We start from the raw sequence: 23,607 nt of genomic DNA on the forward strand, positions 1-23,607 counted from the left end.
CTTTCTGTGTTTATGTTTTTCATTTAGTATAACACTCCATATACCTGCAAACTCATCCATATACCTGCAAATTTCATTTTTTCTTACTACTAAGTAGAACTGCATTGTGTAAATCTACCACATTTTCATTAACCATTTGTCAGTTGAGGGACATTTAGATGGTTTCCATTTCTTAGCTGTTGTGAAGAAAGCAGCAACAAACATGGATGTACAGGTATCTCTGCAGTATGAGTCCTTTGGCTATATGCCAAGAAGTGGTATAACTGGATCATGTGGTAGGTTGATTTTTAGATTTTTTTTTTGGGGGGGGTCATATTTAATGTGAAAACCATGGTCACATGAAGTTTACACAACAAATAATAGGCATTAACTAATATTAATTTCGATGGCTGTGTCGCATGATCAAAAATAATGTGACAATTGATGGCACAGTACATGCTTTTCAAAAGTGCTGAAACAGAAAGGATTTGCATTCATATACACTGCTGAGCGACTGGAATTGCTCTGCTAGGCACAGATGGAAAACTTCACATCAGCATGGTATAAGAAACTGTGTAGTCTTTTTCTTCCTGTATTAAGATAATGAATATTAGAGGGTAAAGTATTGGATCTAAGAACATTAAATCAAAATATGTACAAAAGTCTAATAATGTTTTCGGCAAAACTGAAACAAGGAGAATTTAAATAAACCATTATTATTCTAAATTTAATTTTTCTGTTTCTTTTTGGCCAGCTTTTGAGATAAGCATTTCAAAATATAATTCTATAGTTTTTTATTAATAGAATAACTTTTGAACTCCCAGTTAAAATAAAAGGGCTGCTTTTTGCAACAGCCTTTGCTAACAGTGATGTGAGTTCTGTTCCATTAAAGCAACAAGTTGTCCCAGTGTTGTGAAAATACCTTCCAGCTAGCCTTGCAGAGATATTTCACTCCATTCAACCAAGAAGAAACTTGGAGAACTATCTCAGAAAAATGATGCCTCATCTGAAACTGGAAATTCAAAGGAGTTTTTCCAAGACAGCTTATATTTGGGCCACTAAAAAAAAAAGATATTTTATTAAAATTCAAACAATCTACAGATAGATACCTAAAAGGTGGGGGGGGGACTTCTAAAATAATCAATAATGAATATTGAATTCTGAAATTATTGAGTTGTCATCTGTTCCAAAATTCTTGGAATATTTGTGGGTGAAATTAAACGTATTAACTTTTAAAAGTAGAGAGGTGCTACAACTGATAAAGAAGATTACCTGGTAAATTCCATGGGCTGTTGGCCCATTTCAGTGGGATTCCATCTACTATAAAAACACAAACAGTAAGAAGCAAGGACATCCAAACAGTGGCTGTTATAATACCTTAAACTATGGGTGTAAACACAAATGCTTGGATGGTATTTTAAAAGGTTCATCACATCCATTTAACAAAATAATCACAGTGGCTTCCCACTGGGGCCTCTATTCTTCTCTGCCACAATGAGTTGGTCTGGTCTACAGTACAGGATGTGTGTTCCACCCCTAGGAACAAGCATTTTATCCAATTGAAAATTTGCTGGATGTACATACACTAGATGATTTTTGAGGGTTCTCCACAGTGCTTTCCATAGTGGTTGCATGATTTTGCATTCCCCCAGCAGTGAGTGGGCATTCCTCTTTCTCTGCATTTTCTACATCATTTGGATATCTTGATCTTGGCCAGTGTGACTGTGGTAATGATTAAAACTTTTGGTAAAGTGTCAGGTTACAAAATCAACTTACAAAAATCAGTAGCCTTTTGATATACCGATAACAAGCAATCAGAAAAAGCAATTGAAGAAACCCTCCCATTCTCAATAACCTCAAAAAATATTTAGGAATAAATCTAACCAAAGACAATAAAGAGCTCTACAAGGAAAATTTCAAAATTCTAAAGAAAGAGAAAGAGGAAGACATTAGGAGATGGAATGACCTACCATGTTCATGGATTTATATAGTCAGTATTGTAAAAATGACCATCTCACCAAAAGCAATTTATAGATTCACTGCAATCCCAATTAAAATGCCCACAACATTCTTCACAGAGCTTGAAAAAAATCATCCTAAAATTCATATGGAATGACAAAAACCTCAAATAGCCAAAACAATCTTGGGCAAAAACGACAATGCTGAGGTGATCCCCATGCCAGATCTCAGATTATATCACAGAGGTATGGTCATAAATACATCATGGTACTGACAAAGAAATAAACACGTAGATCAATGGAACACAATACATGGAACACAAACATGAGTTCATATAATTTTAGCCACCTGATATTCGACAGAGGTGCTCAGAACAAACAATGGAAGAAAGATAGCATCTTTGACAAATGGTGATTGGCAAAACTGGATCTCCACCTGCAAAAGAAAGAAACTTCACCTTGCACAAAAGTCAACTCCAAATGGATCAAAGACCGCAATATAAAAACTGAAACTCAGAAACTGCTAGAGGAAAATATAGGCAGCACCCTCCAAGATATAGGCATAGGAAAGGACTTTCTAAATTGGACACCAGCTGCTTAGGCACTAACTGCAGCAATCAGTAAGTGGGACCTCATTAAATTACACAGCTTCTGTACAGCAAAAGAAACAACCAAGGAAGGAAAGAGGAAACCCATTGAGTGGGAGAAATCACTAGCTATACATCCAACAGAGGATTAATATCCAGAATATACATAGAACTTAAAAAGAAACAAGAAAGTAAACAACCCGATTAAAAAAAAAATGGGTGATAGATCTAAACAGAGAGTTCTCAAAGAAATAAAAATTGATATGAAGTAACTTAAAATGTGCTCAACCTTCTTTGTAATTAGAGAAATACAGATAAAAATTACTCATAATTCTTGATTATCAAGACTAAAATGCCTTTTTAAAAATCTTCCCTGTCACCCTTTCAAACCCAAACAAAACATACTTCCTAGTGACATGCTTTTCCTTTTCTCCCTTTCCCCAAAGCAACCCAGATAACCTATTTTAAAAGGAATTTATAATCTCCCACACATGAGTGTGGATAGCAGAGGTTGAGTCATACTGGGCAGTATTAATTTCATAGCCTTTAATTCTCGACTAGTTCCAGAAGATACTGTTAGGATGGTTGTTAAAAGAAATAGTAGGAGAAAGGCCTGAAGTCTGACACTTAAGATATAATCCATGTGGGGAAATTTGATTCTTCTTTAAATGTATAGCCTTTGACAAGTATTGTATGTTAGTTGATTTCAATTGATTACTTTTGAGTGTGAATGGTGCTTATAATTTTAGCCTCTCCAAATAAAAGGGGATAGATTGGAAGTCATATGAAAACAGAGGTTGGGGATTTATCCAAGTAGGTTGAATGCTTATTTAGCATGAACAAAGCTGTGGGTTTAATCTCTAATAACACATAAACCAGATTTTGTGGCACTTGCCAGTATTTTCAGTATTTGAGAAGTAGAGTCAGGGGGATCAGAAGTAAAAGTTCATCCTCAGCTACATCGTGAGTTCTAGACCTTGTCTAAAAACATTGACAAAAGGGAGAGAGAGAGATTTAGCTTCCAGAAATTTATCTTGACAAAAACTCTGTGTAGAGAAATAGAAGTCATGGTGTGTTCTACCTAGTTATCCACAGTACCTGTCTTTTCATTATCTTAGTCTCTGTATCTTGGAAACCAGATATATAGTCATCTATAGGAAATAAATAAATAAAAATTAAAAAAAGATCAACAAACATTTCCGCATTGTTTAACATGAATTAAAAAAAATATATCTGGGACCATATTCAAGAAAAATCCTTGGGTAATTCTTAAACTACAGATATATAAATTAGTGTGATGATTATAGGCATAACCAACTGCTTTGTGACTGGATTTGAGGCTTGCTCCACAAAAGAGAATTCACACATGGTACTGTAAACCTGGTAAAATGCTCATGCAAAGGAGGCCATAGACCCTGTAGGAGATCCTAGTACTGTTGTTTTGCTAAATATTTACATTGGCAATATTTATGTTTCTACCTATAGGTCTGTGCTCCCCTCAAGCTTGGTCACAGAAACTACTTTTACAGTGGTTAATGCAGAGATTCATAACTTGTCAAAACCATGAGACTAAGTGACTGAGAGTGTTCATCCCTAAATAGGACAACTAAATTATTTTCCCCTGACTCTGCAGGCTCAGGGAACATCATAGAAGAGGATGTAGAAAAAAATGTAAGAGCCAAAAGATGAGGAGGAGTGCTGTGAAATGTTGTGTTCTGAATATGACATGGCTATTACAATCATTAATTCAAAGCAGCTGTGGTGACCTGCAATGATATCTGGAAAAAGTCAATGTAGTAAAATTTGTACCATGAATAAGGATGAGGAGCTGCTGAGGGGAATAAAGTCATTTTCCTCTGGGGAACTGACTGGTGATAGTGGATGTTCATGATTAATGTTCATTTTCAAGTGAATGGCTCCATACCCATGCACCATATGTAATATGGACAATACACAGAAAATATAGAGGATATGAAATTTGGAGGACTTATTGGGGTTGTCTGGGGAGAGTCAAAGGGGGGAAATGGTGGGTGAATATGACCAAAGTACATTGTATACACATATGAAATTTTCATAGAAAGAACCTGGGGCATAGATTTATTTGTTAAAATTGTCAGAATTGTCTTCTCTTCTACATCCTGTGGAGTTGTGTGTATAAACAAATGACACTTAAATTAATGTAGTTTCCCTGTTTTTAAAATATTTTCAATCATTTTGGATTATATCTTCTAAATAGTTTATATTAATCTGTGGAAGAATGAAGGGCTAATAATGTTTTTCTCAATCTTGTTATCTAGGCTCTCTTTTACCAGAAAGCAGAATTATTTATACTGTACAAGAAAATAACATATACTTTGCTATATTATGATATATAGCATATATGATATACTATGTGACAGATATGATTTATATGCCCAAAGTTGCCTATATTCTCTCACTGGGTACAGGAGGACAGCTTCTTCGGAAAGAGGTTGTCTTATATTATAATTAACAAGTTGGTAATGGTAGAAACTAGACTGAGGCAAGATATAATGAAGGTTGAGTTACGTATGTCATCCTGAGTTTATTGGCATATTTGATTTTTGTTTCCAAAATGTGACTTAAAAGTTAATTATTTTTGTGGGAATTATTTCATTTTTCACAAAAGTCTGGGAATAGCTTTTTTAAAATGTAAGTTTGAATTATTTTTGTATGATATTAACGTGAGATCTTGGGGGAAATAATAAAGTAATGACTTAAAGTGTTGTGTTTGTGGGTCAAGATGAGGTAGAGTATCCTCTTTACCTCTGTCAACTTGACACAACCTAAAATCACCTGAAAAGACTGTCAGTTGAATAAATGTCTTTATCAGGTTGATCTGTGAGAACGTTATGAGGGGCTTTTGCTTGTTACTTGGTATAGGAGGCCCCAGCTCTCTGCAAGTAGTATCAGCTCCTGAGCAGGTGGTCCTAGACTGTACAGGGAAACGCACTAGGCATGACCCAAGTGAGGCAGAGAACAGGCCAGCAAGCAGCATTTGTCTATGGTTTCTGATTCAGGTTCCTGTCTTGGATTCCCGCCCTGACTTCCCTCAATGATTGCCTATGACGTAGAAGTGTAAGCCAAATAAGTCCTTTCTCCTCCAAACTTTCTTTCACTCTCTAAAAATAAAACGTATCATTTATTTTAGAGATCCTAGGACTCGGATCTCTGTGTATCCCAATACTGAAGCTGATTCCGCGGGTTACAAAACGGCCTGGCTCTCTATATCAGTATTTCAGAATGTTTTTCAAGCCTTGATCCACCTCAAGCATCTCTATTGAAAAATGCAGAGTCTCGGGGGGAACACTAGATATTTTTTTCTATAAAGATTATAATCTCCGTTATTCTTCCAACAACCAAAAAGATAAAAGATTTTTTTTTCAGATGCTGAAAATTTCAAATCCTTATAAAGCTCTTTTTTTCTAAAAAGTGTTGAACCTTGGGATCATTACATCCACTCTTGCTCAGGTAGTGACGCCGCAGCTCCTGAGAAAGATTTTCAGAGATAACAATAATCTTCAGGTTTATTAAGCAGATATACGCATATTTTTCACTTGACCATTATAGTGTAGTCTTGATTATAGAGTGGAAATTGGAATATTGTTGTTCAATTATGCCTCTTACATTCCAATGGTATCATAATAGTTAAATATGTGCCCCTGTAGTCAAGCCACCTTGCTTGGATCAAGCAGCTTTAGATAATCTCTCTTAGCTGATAAAGCTATTGCCATTCATGAGCATTCGCATCGCTTCCCTGGATTTTGCTTCATTATTCTGCAATTACAAGGTTAGTCTTTGCATCAAGTCAGAGCAGACTACCAGCAAAATGTTTCTATAAAACCTATTAACTCCACTAATTCCATGCACCTTTCAAATGCAAGGGGATTTGGTGCCTAATTTCATTTCCAAGATGCTCAGTGTCCAGATCCATTAGCAAATACACCTGATGTTTCAGCTGAATTTTTATTTGTGTTTTATTGGTCCTTCCAGGTTGTCATATTATCGCTTTCTTCCCAGTGGTCTGTATTTGACCAAAGTTGGAACGCTGTGCATCCTGGTTTATCTCCTAATGAAGCTGACTGCAATACCACCTATATAAGTCTAATTCTTCTGACTTTAAATTGATCATTCTGTCTCCTCGCAGAAATTCCATTAATCATCAGCTAAAGGATTTGCCTGGGAAAATAGAAACTGGTGTTTCCTGTGGAAGTATTGGACTTCACGATGTATGGCTTTTGCCAAATTAAAGTTCTGTAAACTTTATTCCTTATTAGTTTAATAAATGATATTAGCTACTATTAGAAATGGCAGTATCAATTAGTGGACTTTCCAATCAGGATTCAGCAGAGCTGAGGTCAAATAAAACTATACAATGATTGATTGATTAGCTCAATACCTTCCTCATTTAAGAAGTAAGGAATTTGGACATATCAATGATTCCCAAATGCCCAGTGAATACAGATTAGGGTTTTGTGGTATTACAATCCTGATCCCCAATATAAATAAAGAGAACATTGGGGCTAACAACTCAACCTGACTCAGTGGCTAAGGGCACTTGATGCCAAGCCTGGTGATGTGAGTTGCATCACCAGAAGCCACATGATAGAAAGAGAGAACAACTTCCAAATATTTTGCTTCAACATTTCCATTCATACTGTGGCACATACGCCCACATACATATATCGTACACACCGAAATTATATGGTTAAATATAAAGAAATCAAACAAAAAGAGAATTTGGGGATTAATACAAATGCTTTGAAATATGACTAGTTTTTGTACTGCAGGAAAGGAAATGAAGAATAATTGTGGAAGAGGGGTAAAAAAGGATGAATTGAAGCAAAAATGACTATATGGATGAAAAATGACAAGATTTTAGCTGCATACAGTGTGTGTCAACTGGGGAAGATGAGATGATGTAAGCCTTTTGTGCAAAGTTGAAACTATGAGTTTGCCAATTGGCTGGATATGGAAACTGAAAGAAGTAGAGATAAAGTGAAAACTCTTAATTCATCTTCCTGTAATTACAACATCATTGGCTAAAATAAGGAATATAGGAAAGAAAGAAAATTTGTAGCAAATATTTACACTAAAGACACATTTTAAAAATTCCACTATGTAAGCATGTGGTAGTCAGAAGACAAATTGAAGTAATTGGTTATCTCCCTCCACTTTGAGGTTCCCAATGATTGAATAGAGGTAATGAGGCATGATGGTACATGTCCTTATCCACTGAACAAATTCAATAACCTGAGATACTTATTTCCAATAGGAAATGGAATTACTCAACTGAAAATATCTCTTAAAGTGCCGATAAAACCCATGTTTCAGTTAAATATAGACTCTGAGGCAGGTACCATAGATAAGAAAGCATAAGTTTAGAACCCAGGAAGGTAATTAAATAAACAAAAAATTTTCCAACCTTTTATGAAAAAAAAATGCTAGGAAGTTGAATTCCCCCTCTCTCTCCCTCATTACATCTCTGAGAATGAAATAGGTTATGGTACTCTTATATGGTAGTATGGATAGTGGGAGAAGAGGGGGTATAGCACATAATATTAAATGTGTGAAACTTCTAGGAGGAAGATGAAGCTAAATTTATTTATTTAACACTTTATTATCTATTATTTCTCTTCTTGTTTATATTAATAAATGTGTATTTAGTCAATTCCTGAAAGAAGAAAAAAATTGTGTCTGGTTTGGTATGAATGAACTGGAATCTCTAGGCAAAAGAGATATGAAATGAGGGATTTAGACATAATCCATCATAAAGCCTATGAAAAATATTTCTATGTTTGTTTATTTTATGCCATTGTTTCTTTTTTAAATAGTTGTTAATGCTTATAACAGCTACAATGAAATACAGCAAATTTGGAAGTGCCATACTCACAGGGAAAAATCAAGAACCTTCTGTGTCTTTCCTTCACCTCTAAATTTCTGTAAACCCTTCTCATTAATTGGTTGCATTATGCCTTAATATAGGATCTCTTTCACTACATTATCTTTTCTGCTGATCGTCAGCCCTCTCAGGCTTTGAAATGGGATTTAATATACTTCCCCATAAGAAAGACTTACATTAGCCATTTATGTGTTTGTTGCTATAGATATGCAGTGTTCAATATTACACTTTGCCAATTATAGTATTTAAAATTATTTTATTTATTATTTTTGTATTTTTATATTTATGAGTGTATTCCTTGTGTGTATGTAAGTGCACCTATATCCAGCAATGCCCAAAGCAGTTAGAAGAAGGTATCAGATACCCTGGAACTGGAGTTACAGTTGTCAGCTACCTTGTAGGTGCTGGGAACCAAACCCTGGCCCTCTGCAGGAGCAGCCAGTGCTCTTAACGACTGAGCCATGTCTCCAGTCCTGCCAATTACAGTCTTTAAAAACCCATTAATGCAACATTCAGTATGATCTGATATTCTTTATCTTGGCCTGTCTTCTCTTTTGTATATTTTAACAAGGTACTTTTACAGGTCTCTGTGTCTATAAATATTGCCAAGGTACAGATAAAAATAGAAAATCAGCCATATTTTTTCAACATTAATATCATATGTTAATGCTGAGGTTATAAGCCAGAGAACAACCACCTTAGTGTGCTTAGTGGAAGGCAACATCAGTTCACCAAACGAGATTTCTCAGTATGAAGAGATTATTTCTTCACTAATAATTATCCAGATAAAGATGAATTCAGCTACAACCTATAGATAAAGCAGACTCCCTGAGAGAAGTCAGTAGAATCAGACTATTATAATGTCACTATTTCTTCTCATGAGTTTCTTGATGCTTCCATGGCTTTAAGACCACTCATGTTTTTAATCTATTCTCTGAAATGTACTCTTGAGCTATGTCTTACCACCGTCAGTGCTTTCCCCATCAATGCCTCTCACTCTCTTGATTTTTGGTGCACTTTTGTTTGTTTGTTTGTTGTTGCTGCTGCTGCTGCTGCTGTTGTTGTTTGAGATAGGGTCCCCCAGTAGTCCATGCTGGCTAGCTAGTCTAGTCTGGCCTCTATCTCACATATATCTACCTGCTTCCACCTCTCGAGTGCTGAGATTAAACACATGTGCTATCATGTCCAACTGGAACATTACTTTGGAGTCACAGAGAATATTTCCATCTGTTTTAATCATCAGACTCTTTCAGGCCTCCTGTATCTTTTCAGCTTTTCCAAGGCGAGAAATCCATAGTGGCATTCTAACCTCCCCCAGTTTGACTTCCTCCTCACTTCTGTTTCTCTTCACGTGACTAGTGAGAGTAGAAAAAAGTAGCGAAGTCAAAAAGAAGAGCTTGTGCCACATAAATCTTAAAATGCTATGTACTAGATTTTGCCTAATAGCTGATATGTGATATATCCTATTTAATGTCAGAGTACTGCTATTCAGTATTAATAGTTAGGTAATGCAAAATTCATTGCCAATACTGTGTTTCAGTATTAAAAAGTCAACATTATCAACTATCATTGATTTGTTGCCTATGCCAGTTTATCAAATTATTTTATGTATGCCATTTAGCATCTTTCCCCCAATATGTTCTGTAAGGTACCTAGAACAATTATCTGAACATTGCAGCCATAGCAATCAAGGCAGCAGTAGAGTGACTTAACCAAAGTTCAGAGCTACTAAGTAGCAAGCAGACTACCCTCATGTACCTTGCTGTTAGCATTAACTAATAGTTTTCTATGGTGTCATTCTTTCACTGTATTAGTATTATTGTCATCAGTGGTCATAAAAAGGTGGGCTACAGGAAAAAATCAAGTGGTCAAAGAATAAGAAGACTTTCTACTTCTGAAATGGAAGATAGCCAAGAGCCAAGGAATTGAAGAATCTCTAAAAGTTCGAAAGGGAAGGGAATATGCCATGGGTTTAGACAATGTGAGAGACAAATAATGCCTAGCTCATTTTAAAAAACCAGAAGGAACCATATTAGTCCAACAACCCACTAACAAATTATACATACGACTAGATCAAGGAATATAATATCTGTCTAGGCAAAGTTTATCTGAGAATGTGAGAATGTTTGGTCTTTGTCCAAGCTTTATCTACATGGCACATGGTAGTTAAAATACCAGACTGGTGGAACTAACCTTCTTGGATGTTTAACAGCCATACTTTGTGGCCTATACTGATTTGGTCAGAGGAACATAAAGGGCAGTTTTTGTTCCTTGCCCTCCTAGGTCAATTAAGTTCCAGAGGACTACAAGCATCTCTCAAAATGTCCTGTAACTGTGGTGAGTAACCTGCCCTCTTGATCAAGGAGGCCATAGGGACCCCACCAAATGGATTTGAATCAGTGTCCAGTCTAAAAAGAGGAGGGTCAACACAGAGGAAACATTTCCTCCATGCTTCTAAGCAAAGACAGCCATGTTTGAGCAGGACTTTTGACTTATCTTCACATTGATGGACCTGGTAAAAGAAAGGAGCCAGGGCCTCCTCCCAAGCCCAAGTGACGCCTGAGGAACAGATCCTCAAATGGCTTTAAGAATAAAAGTAAATTGGTTTATCTGCAACAACTGTATGGTCTTAAACACCAAAAAGGAAAATATAACCAAAGAGTAAAAGGGTCAATATAATTTTTTAGGAGTCCATATGTATAGCTAAAGGCTACATAACAAGAAACTACACCAGACAGGAAATACCTTCCTTTGAGTTGTTGGCCAGGGTGGCCCAACAGACTCCCAGACAGTGACCCAGCATAGAACTGGGGAAATGAACAGCAGACTCCAATCTTATCTAAAGGAATATTAATGACTAATTGCTGCTAGATGAGGAACAGCTGATCTTCCTAAAACAAGGCTCTCTAGATAGGCTGACTAGATTCAGCAGACAGACAAGCACTAGAGAAGGGCTTGGGATGCTGACAACAGAGTGGACAGTAACAGGGATGACAAGTATACGGGGTCCAGTGGGGGTATGGGAGGGTGCCATTTAGGAAGAGGGTATATAGATGAATAAGAATGTTTGGGAAGTTCTATATGATATTCACACACAAAAAAATCAACAAATAAAAAATGAGTTATATTTGAGGAAGAATCATAAAATTTTACTTTGTGTTAGTTAGTAGAGGTGATAAATATTACATTTAAAACTACCTGTTGGCTTCATATCCATACTCAGGTGCCAAGGATCCAAGTGTAACCAACTGTGACTAGTAATAATCAGATACATAGAGATTAGAGATGCATGTGCAAATATCTGTTAGTAGCATTAAAAATGAGTCTTTCTGTATGAAACAGTATATTTTAAAATGAAATGGAGATCTTTTTATAAGGTTAAGAACTCATTCAATTTTGTGTCTTACAGGGTTTATACTGAGTTCAATATTGTATAACTGTAATAATTCAACTGTAAACCTAAAAATATTTACAGCCACTTTTGAAAGAGATGTATCTTTGCTCTGGAAATTGTTATTGAATGTTTTAAAGCTGTAATGAAATACTTCTTCTAATCATGTGGTTATTAAAAGTGAAAGAAAGAAAGAAAGAAGAAAGAAAGAAAGAAAGAAAGAAAGAAAGAAAGAAAGAAAGAAAGAAAGAAAGAGAAAGGGAAAGGCATGTGCTTCTGTCTGGAGCCTGCATGAAGAACTACATCCTGATTTTAGCAGGTTGTGACCTACTTCAAAGTGAAGTACATGTTATGGTATTAAAATCACAATGGTTCTAAACGTGTACATATTTTTAAGCGAATTATTATATTTAAATCCCTATTAAAGGAATAGAAGTATTTTAATTTCAACTAATAGCTCTTTGGATTTTTCACTGCAGCCCATTTTGAACAATCATGAGATTAAAAAGCAAAGAATGAATAATGGAATCTTCAAGATAAAGACAGAAGTTTAGATGAACAAGTTTGGGGGGAATCTTTAGGAGAAACGGTATTTTCTATCCAATATTTCCAGGATAGGAACCAAGTGGAAAGTACTGAAACTTTTGTTGATTCATGGGGAATTCACAATTGACATGTGTCAGTTCACAAAATAAATAATGGGAGCATCCTCAATGCTCTGAACACAAAATCAGACCTTTTTAGAAAAACAAAATTTAAAAAACAATTTATTGCTTCTTTCGGAACTTCATGGAACATATTCTGATCATGTATGACCCCTTCTCCCACCACACCTCTACATTGCTGCTTCCCTCATTCACATCCTCTGTTATTTCTCTTTTAAATATATTTTTTAATTATTGTTTTTCATTTTATGTGTCTGTATATATGCGAGTGTTTCCTACTTGTATTTAAGTGCACCCATGTCATGCAGTGTCCATGGAGGAGAGAAGAGGTCATCGAGTCCCCTGGAACTGGAGTTATGGACAGTTGTTAGCTGTTTTCTGGGCACTGGGATTCAAACCCAGGTCTTCTACAAGAACACTAAGTGTTCTTAACCACTGAGCCATGCATCTCTCCAGTCCCTATTTTCCTTTTTTAAATGCCTTCCAAGTCTAATGTGTCTTCTCCAAATGCTGTTGGGTGTGGATCCTTTAATTGCAGCCTGGTCAACCTACCAGGTGCCATGCACTTGAAGAAAACTGACAGTGCGTCCACCAGAAGCTTTCCCATTAATAGTCAATAGTTCCTCAGCTAGGACTATGTCAATCTCTTCCGTGAATACCGAGTTTTTGTGCATCTTGGGTTTTATCAGGTCTTGTGCATAATATCACAAGCATTGTGGGTTCAATTTCTCTGTTGTGTTAAGACAACATGGTTTCCTTATGTGCATGTGCCATCTTTTTAAAACCACAATTTTATTAATTTTTTGGTGGATTTTTATATAATTCATTTAAATGATATTTAGCCCTTATGTCCTTTTCTAAACTCCCATAGCCCACCCACAGGACTTCATCCATTTTGTCATATATTTAAAAGGCCTATTGAGCCAAGTTTGTATGCCCAAATGTTCCTTGGTTTGTGTCCATCTACTGGAGCCTATTCAGTCTGTCTCACAACACTCCCTGAAAGAATATCAATTCTCCCTCCCTTAGCAGTGATCAACTGCCAATAGTTCCTCACCAAACTTATAGCTTTGTGCCATTTCTCCAGTTTTATGCTGATTTTTGTATGATTGAGTTTGCATGGGTCTTGTGCATGCTGTCACCATTGCTGTAAATTCATATCCCAGGAGCCTGGAAGACTGTTTCCTAATAATCATGCACCTCCTCTCTTGGCTCTTACAGTTTTTCAGCTCTGTCCTCTGCAAAGATCTCTGAACCCCGAGTGGGTATGATTCAATACATGAGTATTATCCAGGGATCCACACTTTGCAGTCTCTTATTTGCTACAATTTCAACAGTTGTGAGCTTTTGGTCAGGGTAGACCAATAAACTCCCAAAATAATGAACTCTTTTGCCACAGCCCTTGATTATCTCCCAGAATTTGAAGGTCAAACCCCACGGCTAACAACAGTACATATTTCAGATACAGGACTTGAAGCACTGAAACTAGAACTGACCTGGAAGTCTCCTGCCTAAAGAGTAGCTTTCATCCTTTTGGAGGGTACTTTGCAAGCTTCTAAGGGAGAAAAAAACAACCAATGGTCCAACCCCAGATTTATAGCCTAATAACTCCAACAGTGACTAGCACAGCAAACTATATTGATGTAGTAGTGGCACTTTTATCTTGAGGGTAATCAATTGCTACCTAATTGGACTTAAAGCCCACTCAATAAGAGGAACTCATGTGTGACACTGCAAATACTGACAAATACACATGGCTGGAAAGGTCACATGTCTTACAGAAAACTCTGAGTCTGTCACATCCATAGACAAACATAATTTCTTGCCATATGCTAAGTATAGATCTTTATATTTGCAGACAAGTGTGCCAGTCACCACTCATCAAAGATGCTTATTTTGCAACAGATGGAGACATTTATAGAGTTGTACAGCTTGTTACATACAGAGATTAAGTGCCTTTGTGAGATTCCCAACACCAAGTGATATATGTACAATGGAATCTCTATACCTAAGGCTCACAGAACATAATGTAACAATGGGTAGAAAGAATACTAACACATATCTGAGCTGTCATCAGTGAAGCTCCGGCATGCAACAGAGGGCTATGCACCATCTGTAGCTCTTTCTGATCCTTCTTCTACAATGATCCCTGAGACTTGGACGAAGAAGTTATGTTATAGGCATTCTATTTAAGGGTGAGCATTCAACAGTCTTTTATTCTCAGCATATTGACTAGTTGTAGGTCTCTGTGTTACCATCTGCTGCATGAGTATGTTTCTCTGGGGTGAGTTGAGAGAGGTACTAATCTTTGGGTATAATATTGAGTCATTAGTAATCCATTTATTACTATATCTATTTAGTAACAGCTTCTCCCCATTGGTATGTGACTTGTCTAGCTACAGTTTCTTAACCCTAATAATAGTGTCAGGTACGGACTCCCTCTTGTGAAGTGGACTTTAAATCCAAAATCAGAAAATGGTTGGTTATGCCCATAATATTTCTGCCACTGTTGCATCAGTGGGCATATCTTGCCAGGCCAGTTGTTAAAGAAAAGTAATCATCAACTTTACCAGCTACAAAATCTGTGACCTAAAATAAACCTTAAAAAAATTTGGTTGACTGTATATTTATTTGGCAAAATAGACAGTAACTGTCTAAAATATCAACTGCTTGGTGATTGGAGAGTTGGCTCAGTTATTAAGAGTACTAGCTGCTCTTTCAGAGGACCAAGTTTCGATTCCTAACACCCACATGGCAGCTAACAACCATCTGTAACTCCAGTTCCAGGGGAATCTGCTGCCCTCTTCTGATCTCTGTGGTCATTGTATGACAGAAGCGCACTTGCATGCATGCAGGCAATACACTCATACACATAAAATGATAAATAATTAAATATATATATATAAATCCATATTTAAAATAACAACTGCTACTTTAAACCTGGTGCTGAATGTCAGTGGTAGAGCTCAGCATGTGTGAGTTCCTCAGTTTAACCCCCAGGACTGTGATTGGGGGATTAAAAATTGGTTTAATTTTTGCCAGATTGGCATATTATATCATAGTATAATATGCCTATTATCCTATCACTCAGGAGGTAGAGACAGACATATCAACTGTGAGCAACATAGTGAATTCAGAATCAAGTTGGATTATATAATTTCCCCCTCTTCCAAATATACTACTTTGGAAGCAGTGCTTTACCATAAAATTTAGTACATTGTGTATTAATTTATAGTTACTCCAAGAATTTTCTATGTTCTGCTTAAGTAAAACAATACTTTGTTATTTTACCAATATCTCAGTTTCACATGCTAGTAAATAAACTAGAAGATGATTAACTAATCATCTAATGTCAGACAAGTATGGTGAACATAAGACAGATACAGGTTTTTAAACTGTTTTTGTGTGTATGTCTTTGGATAAAAACTGAAATTTTTAGTCAATAGCCAATTCTAAAAATGTGGCTATGATAGCACTCATTACAAGCCAACAATCCATTGGGTCCTCTATCATCTTTACTCATGACTTCCTTAAATCTTTACCTGCTCTCCACCTGACACTACTGGCTCAGTAGTGGTACTTTCATCTTGGGGGTTATCAACAGCTATCTAATCGAACTTAAGCCTTCTCAACAATAAGAAACTCCTGTAGCACTGTAAACACAGACAAATACACATAGCTTGAGAGGTCATAAAGCCTAGAGAAAACCCTGCATTTGTCACATCCTTAAACATAAATTCTTACTCTATGCTAAATATATATCCTTATATTTGCAGACAAGTATACCAGTCACCACATATTAAAGAAGATTGCTTTGTATCAAATGAAGACTATTATAGAATTCTACAGCTGGTCACACACACAGAGTGTCTTTCTGAGATGCCCAGTCCTAAGTGACATACCTATAATTGAATTTCTATATCTAAGGCTCACAGAACATAGTAGAACAAGGGATACAGAGAATGCTAATGCATCTCTCAACTCTCACCAGTGAAGCTTCCCTATGCAATATAGGGTGATAAACAGAGAAGGCTACATCTGGCCAAAATGTAGAGAACAAGAGACTACGGGGTGTGTGTCCCTGGATAAAACTCCTATATTAAAACTCATCCACCCAGAGTTAAGGGACTATTGTGGAAGAAGGGGCTAAAAGATTGTAAGAGCCAAGGGTGGTACATGGTCATAAGGAAACAGAGCCTTACAAGCTCCTGGGACCTTTCTCCTATGAATTTACAGCAAAGACGACAGCATGCACAAGACCCATGCAAGCTCAGTCAGACAAAAAACAGAGTAGAGCTAAGGAAATGGGGGGGTGATCCCCAACTTTAGCTGAGGAACTATTTGCAGCTGACCACTACTGGGTGAGGGAGAGTCGGTATTTTTTAAGGAAGTGATGTTAGATAGGCTTAGTACGCTTCAGTGGATGAACCCACACTGAGGGACATCTGAAGACAGAAACTTGACTAGATATGGCACATCATTAACATATATGGCAGAATGCATGAAATCCTGAAGCTGGATAGTTGGAACATCATTTGGTTTGTTGTTGTATAAGTTATAATACAGTATAAGTATCTGTGTCATTTAAATGTGTCTTAAATATTTCTATGCTCAGATATACATCTGTTTAAATTCATATATTTTCAATATCATAAATAAAATCATAATTAAATGCCATAAAAGTGTTGTTGTTGTTGTTATTGTTTTTTGCTTCATTTGGGTCATTATCACTTTGAGATACCTTTCCAACGCAATCACTTTCCACATTTACGTTAGTATTTGACCTTGACTCATATTTCTGCTACAACTAGTCTTCAGAACATTAGCTGACTCAACATCATCATGATCCCATTTAGAGCCATTTCTGCTTTTCTTCTACCACTTTCATCATGCTCACCTCTTCCCTATCCTTTTGTCCTTACAAAACGTCACATGACCTTATGCCCAGCAGACAAGGAAATAACTGCACAGTTTGCTCTCAGTGTGTGCAATAAATAACAGGTACTTGGTGACTTGCCACAGACAAAGTTTATAATCACATCTTTCAAAATGAAATAAATTTTCTAATTGATCATCCAAGTTGATGAGCACCAGTTGAACTTCAAGTGATTTGTAGTTAGAAGAGCTATAGAAGTGAACTTTTTACCTTTCTAACCCTGCACAGTTAACATACCATGTTGACTGATATGTTGGCATTGTAGAGAACTGGTGTTATATAAGTAAATCAGTGTAACTGAAATGGATGCATAACAGTAAGTTCAAAGGGAGGACTACTTGCAATTTGAAACGTTCTCAAATATACAAAAATCACAATTTCAGGGGCTGGAGAGATGGCTCAGTTGTTAAGAGAACTGTCTGCCCTTGCAGAGGGTCCAGTTTCTAATCCTAGCATCCATATAGTGGCTAAAAACTATAGTCCCAGGGATCCAATGCCCTCTTCTGACTTCTGCAGACATTGCACAGCACAGGTGTATTTACATACATGCAGATAATACATTCATACACATAAAATATTTTTAAATGACAATATCAAATATAGTTCAGTATTTATTTGTCTACAACATACTTTATTCTCTTATATCAAAGTGGTTGTGCTATTAATGTACAAATTCTATGCATCAACAGGGAATGGTTTTAATTAGATGCTACACATTGATTTACACGAAGTCAGCTAAACTGGATAAAATTGACATCTTTGCCTTATTAACATTCCACTAATTGCTGAATTATACCATACAATGTCAATGATATTGATTCACTGTTTAATGGGGACAACTCAATTTAGATGAAATACAAACACAAAATTTTTCATTATAGCTCCCAAAATTCTTCGCTTGTAGATTTCCTAGTGCCTCAATAAGTCAGATATCTCTAATTCATCTGGAATACTAATGTTGGTTAAATAATAAACTTTGTATTTGAGGTATTTACCTGCACATTTTCTCCTATAATTTGAAAAGTTTTGATTTTGTAATAGATACCAGTTGCATAGATATAGTGTGACACAGGTAAGAAACTGAGAATATATGAGTTCCATCCTCACCTAGAGTCTGGAGGACCAAGAAAGGAAAGAATGTTGCTTAGCCTCTGACTCCCAATCCATATGCAACAATGTCACTGAATTGTCATTTCCATTCTAGGATGTGGTCATGCCTATTTTAAAAATAAATATATTTTGATCACATCCATCCAATGCCCTTTTCAGACTTCCATGGGTATTGCACAATACAGGTATATTTACACATATGCAGGCAAAACACTCTACATATAAAATAAAAATAATGAAGAAAATATGCAAAATTCTATCTGTACTCGGACACCTTCCTTTATGTAGGCAAATATGTTTCATTCCTTCAGGTTCTGTTTGTGGTTTTTTTGGCCTTTTTTTCCAACTTTATTTCATAGTCCTAGCACAATAACAATTTCTTTAATTTAAATGGAAAACTATACAGAGTTACTGCAAGCATGGCAACAAAGTAATGGTAATGTGAAAGAGAAGCAGTGTACTTGGGCTGGTACTCGGGAAGCACCTTGAAGAACATGTGAGGGAAACCAGCACCAAAGTCGGCACCAATGACCTGAGTTTGTCCAAGTCCACATACTTGGGGCAGTATAAGTTTACACATGGCCTCTGCTTGGGTATCCAAAAGGTCAATGGAAAGCACTACTGATTCTCAGAATACACACATGGACAGTAGTCAGATCTCCCTGCTGATACCTTTCCAATGTCAATACACGGGTTTTGCCCCAGTTGATGAAGATGTAGCAGTTGTGGACTAATCCACAGAGCATCTCGGCTGCCTTTTCAATCAAGTCACTGTGGTTGGGTAATCTTCCAGCTCTTAATCAGGCTCCAGGTCCAAGATCATGTCTAGTTCTTGTCAACAGTGAGCCCCCTGCTCAGTGATATATGGTAATATTAAATTTGTCCTGAATGTAGTCTTCATTCACTTCACAGGAGAATCCATTACCATGGAGCCCACAGAACAAGGAAATCCAAGATACTCTGAGCTACTCATCCTTACATTGATGGAAGAATGGGGATTTAATGAGGGAGGGGATTTGCTGCTTCCTTGGAACGACTGAGATGCAACAGCACAGACCATGGAACCACTGTGGCATGCTAAATGGGGTAGGGTGCTCCAGTACTTATTTAAGGAAGTAAGCAAAACAATAAAGAAAAAGCCAAATTAACTGGAAAAAAGGAAATGGAATCACATAAGAAAGAAGTATATTTTCAAAAGACACAAAGCTGCTAAGTGCTTGCCTGAGATTTATGTGCAATTTGATCTAATCTGCTGATGGCAAAGAATGGATTTAAAATTAGCAAAATGGAACTGACATGGTTGTTCATATCTTCAATCCCAGTCCTAAAGAAGTTGAGGCAGAAGGAGTTCTGCAAGCTTCAGGCCATACAGAGAAACCCAATGAGACCTTGTCTCAGTAAACATGTACATACATAATATATACATATATATGTGTATACGTATTTATACATATGTGTATGAGTAAAATTTTCAAGTCAGCTGTTTTTAAGTGATTTCCAATTCTTCCTGTTTGCTTTATTTTTACTAATATTTTTATTCTTTGAAAACTTTTTATGTTTTGTATGCAGTGTATTTTGAGCTTATCCATGTCCCATTACCTCACACCAACTTTTCTCAGGATCCACCAACCCATCTCCCTCCTGACCTTATGTCTTTTTAAAAAAAATTACTACTAATAATAGCCACCTGAATACTGTTCATATGCAAATGTATGCAAAATGAAGCTATCCACTGGGACTAGAGACATCATCAGAGAAACGTGATTCCCCATTTCTCAGCAGTAATCAATTGCCAATAGTTCCTCTGCTAGGAGTCTGGCCTTGGAGGCTCCTCCTCCATTCCTGTTGGAAATTTGAATGACTTGATCTTGTACAGGTCTTGTGCAGGCAACCACTGCTGCTGTGGATTGATGTGTTCATCACCCATATCCTATCTAGAAGACATATTTTCACAATTTGCTTCTCATCTTCTGACTCTTACATATTTCCTGCCCAGTCTTCTCCATTCCCTGATCCTTTGATGCAGGGAGGTGGATCTAGCTGACCCATCTACAGCTTAGTATTCACAATCATTTAGTCACAGTACTTTCATAAGCTATGAGTTCTGCATTAACCAATAGTCACTGAAAATGTTTCTCTTATTATATTATTATAACCAATTTGAGAGAAGAACTACTCTATGTATACAATTGCTCCCAGATTTCTGTAAGTTTTAAATCTCATATTTCTCTTCATAACTTTTCAGTTTACTTTTTAGTTTTTTAAGTTTTCATAATTCCAAGTTGGACTTCTTGCCAAATTTTATAATATCAAATTGAGTTTCAGTCCATCTAACATGACTGTCAGAATAATCTTTGAAAAATGAATATTTTTGAGACCCTGCAGCTACTTATTGATACAGAACCCTCTGAAAACATCAACATAATCATCTCCCTCCATCACAACCATTCCTTTGGATTTTCTCTAAGTTAAATCATCCTGTTTCATTTACTCCTCTATGTGACTGTTGATGATATACTTCATTTGCCATTAACTACAAATGAAATGATGTTAATCTTGCTTCATTTTTCATCACTAAATACCTTTTTGTCCCTTTAAGGCTATTGGCAACATGTACATTGCTCTTAGGTCCTTTATCAGTATACTCCACCCAAGGTAGAATTCTAGTAGCTGACGTCATAGTAGGTATGTAGGGATTCAATTTTAGGGCTTGAGATCCCTTGTGAGGAATTCAAATGGAAATGACCAGCTTATTCCTTCTCTCCTCTTTTTCCCCTTCTTCCTTTAATAATTACTTCACTTTGCAGTCATTCTCCCTCTTTTTCCTCCCTTTTTCATATCTTTTTCTCTTGTTCTAGACATCCATTTTAGCAAAGTAAAAGGCATGTTGGACTAGGCTGGGGATGACAGGCAGTCCTCTGCCAATCAGACTCTGGGAAGAATCTCAAATCCCTCAATTCAGAGTACTGGAGAATTTTCCATCTTGCTCAAAAATTTAAGCCACCTATTCTCTTGTTTTCTTCTGTGTCTAAAGTTCCAACTTTATTGTAGAATTCTCTGTTCTCTTCCACATTAAATTAAGCAAGTTTTAAGTAAAAGGGAGAAAATATTTTTAATATTTATTCATTAATACTCATGAGTGGAAAATTTACTGATTCATTTTGAAGTAGGGTCTCCCTCCCTGTAGTCCCAGATGACTGGAACTCACTAAGGAAACCAGCCCCCACCTCCATCTTACAGAGATCCACCTGCTTCTGTTTTCTGAATGCTGGGATTAAAGGTGTGGTTACCACACTGATTTTTTGAAATTTAAAAATATTTTATTAACATTGCTTTCTTTAAAAAGCAGCATGATTACAGTGAAAGATTTTGTATAAATTGCAGAATTTGAAAGGGAGCAAGTGGCAAACACATTATAGGAACAATGACAAATTTCACATAATTGTTGAAGCTTTGTAGTACAGTTTTGTAAGTAAATAATATTCAAAAATCATAGTAGACATATAGAATTGTAATTTTGTAGTCTAAGATATAATTACATATTTTTAGTTTGAAAATTATATCAGATTGGTTATTACATTACTTTCTATTTTTCATTAACTTATCATAATGTAATTTTTATATTTAGAAATTCAATTACAGCATAGGTAAAGGCATGCTGGGGCTTTAGAAGAATAATAGAAAAATAATGGAAAACCTCTTGGTGCCTGGTAATGGGGGGCAAGTCCAACATCAATACCTGGATACCCAGGGCCACATTTACAGTGAGGACCTCACTTGCCCCTCAGAAGTGCTGAGAAGTCCATTCTAGAAAATCAATTCTTCGAAGACCAGAATCAGCAAACAATAGAGACCTCCCCTGTCCCCAGCATAAGAGGCAAATCTTGAACCTGAGAGAAGGGGTCTTTGGGAATGTAGTCACTTAGAGAAGACCAAAACTGGTATCCAATGTCAGGAAGTCCTCCATTCTCCACTCTGCTCCATAATCACCCTACCAGCAGAAGAATTGTGACTCACAGTAGGGGACCAAAGCTTAGACTGATTCAAGGATATCACAGCTCCAGCCCCAGGATGGGACCACAGCTCAGGTTCATAGGAGAGGACCATGGCTCCATTTCATAGGAGGGGGCCATAGCTCTTCTCATGGGAGTGTACCACAACTCTGTTTCACAAGAAGGGACCGCTGGCTCCACATTTCCAGAAGAGAGACAAATCTCCAAGTCCACAGTGGAGGGTCACAGCAACAACACAGAGAAGGAGAACACAACTCTAGCTGATGGAAGGGTACCACAGCTCCAGGTTCACTGAAGGGTACTACAGCTCCAGGTTCAAGAAAGAGAACCTCAGGTTAGCTCAAAGGAGGGGACCACAACTCTGGATCACAGGAGGGAAGGAAACACAGTTTCAGCTTGCAGGAGGGAACTACAAATATAGTCCACAGGAGGGGACCTTAGCTGGAACTCACAGGACGGAACAACAGCTCCAGGTTTACAGGAGGGGATCACAGCTCCAGGTCATGTGACTTGTGCCTCCATGGGGTCCTCAGCTCCAGCTCACAGAAGGGAACCACAGCTCTGGCTCACAGGAAGAGTCTACAGCTCCAGCTTACCAGAGGGGACCACAACTATGCTGACCCTGATTTTTTGATGATTTGGAGAATACTTGATAGGATCAGGAAGAAAAGAAGACCTTTGGTTTTGTTGTTGATGTTGTTGTTGTTTGTTTTACAAGAATATTTTTCAGGGAAATAAAGTCATGCCATTCTTAGAATATGTTTAAATTTTGAATATTGTGGAGAAAATTTCACTGTCATTTCCTGCCCAATTTCGTTCTAGCTGTCGTCTTTCCTTGATTCTCATTTCTCCTAGGTGTGTGCACACACACTGATTTATTGTTCCTCTTCTCTTGGCCTTTTCAACTCTTGACTCTAACTAAGGATCAGAATTAATGGTCATATTCTATTCTTTACATTTTTACACAGACCAGTAAGCTTCCTCTTTCATTAAAATTTTAGTGTCATTGACATGCTCAGAGTTGATGAAGATATTGCTTCCCAATCAT

The 23,607-nt window shown here is 36.8% G+C and overlaps 1 pseudogene; it reads right to left on the minus strand.

Moving 5' to 3' along the window:
* Positions 1–527: 527 nt before the first annotated feature.
* On the minus strand, positions 528–22,653 carry LOC115067557 (annotated as a pseudogene).
* Positions 22,654–23,607: the final 954 nt, after the last annotated feature.

This window comes from Nannospalax galili, unplaced genomic scaffold, assembly GCF_000622305.1.
Source record: "Nannospalax galili isolate Female #2095 unplaced genomic scaffold, S.galili_v1.0 scaffold726, whole genome shotgun sequence".
Lineage (NCBI taxonomy): Eukaryota > Metazoa > Chordata > Mammalia > Rodentia > Spalacidae > Nannospalax > Nannospalax galili.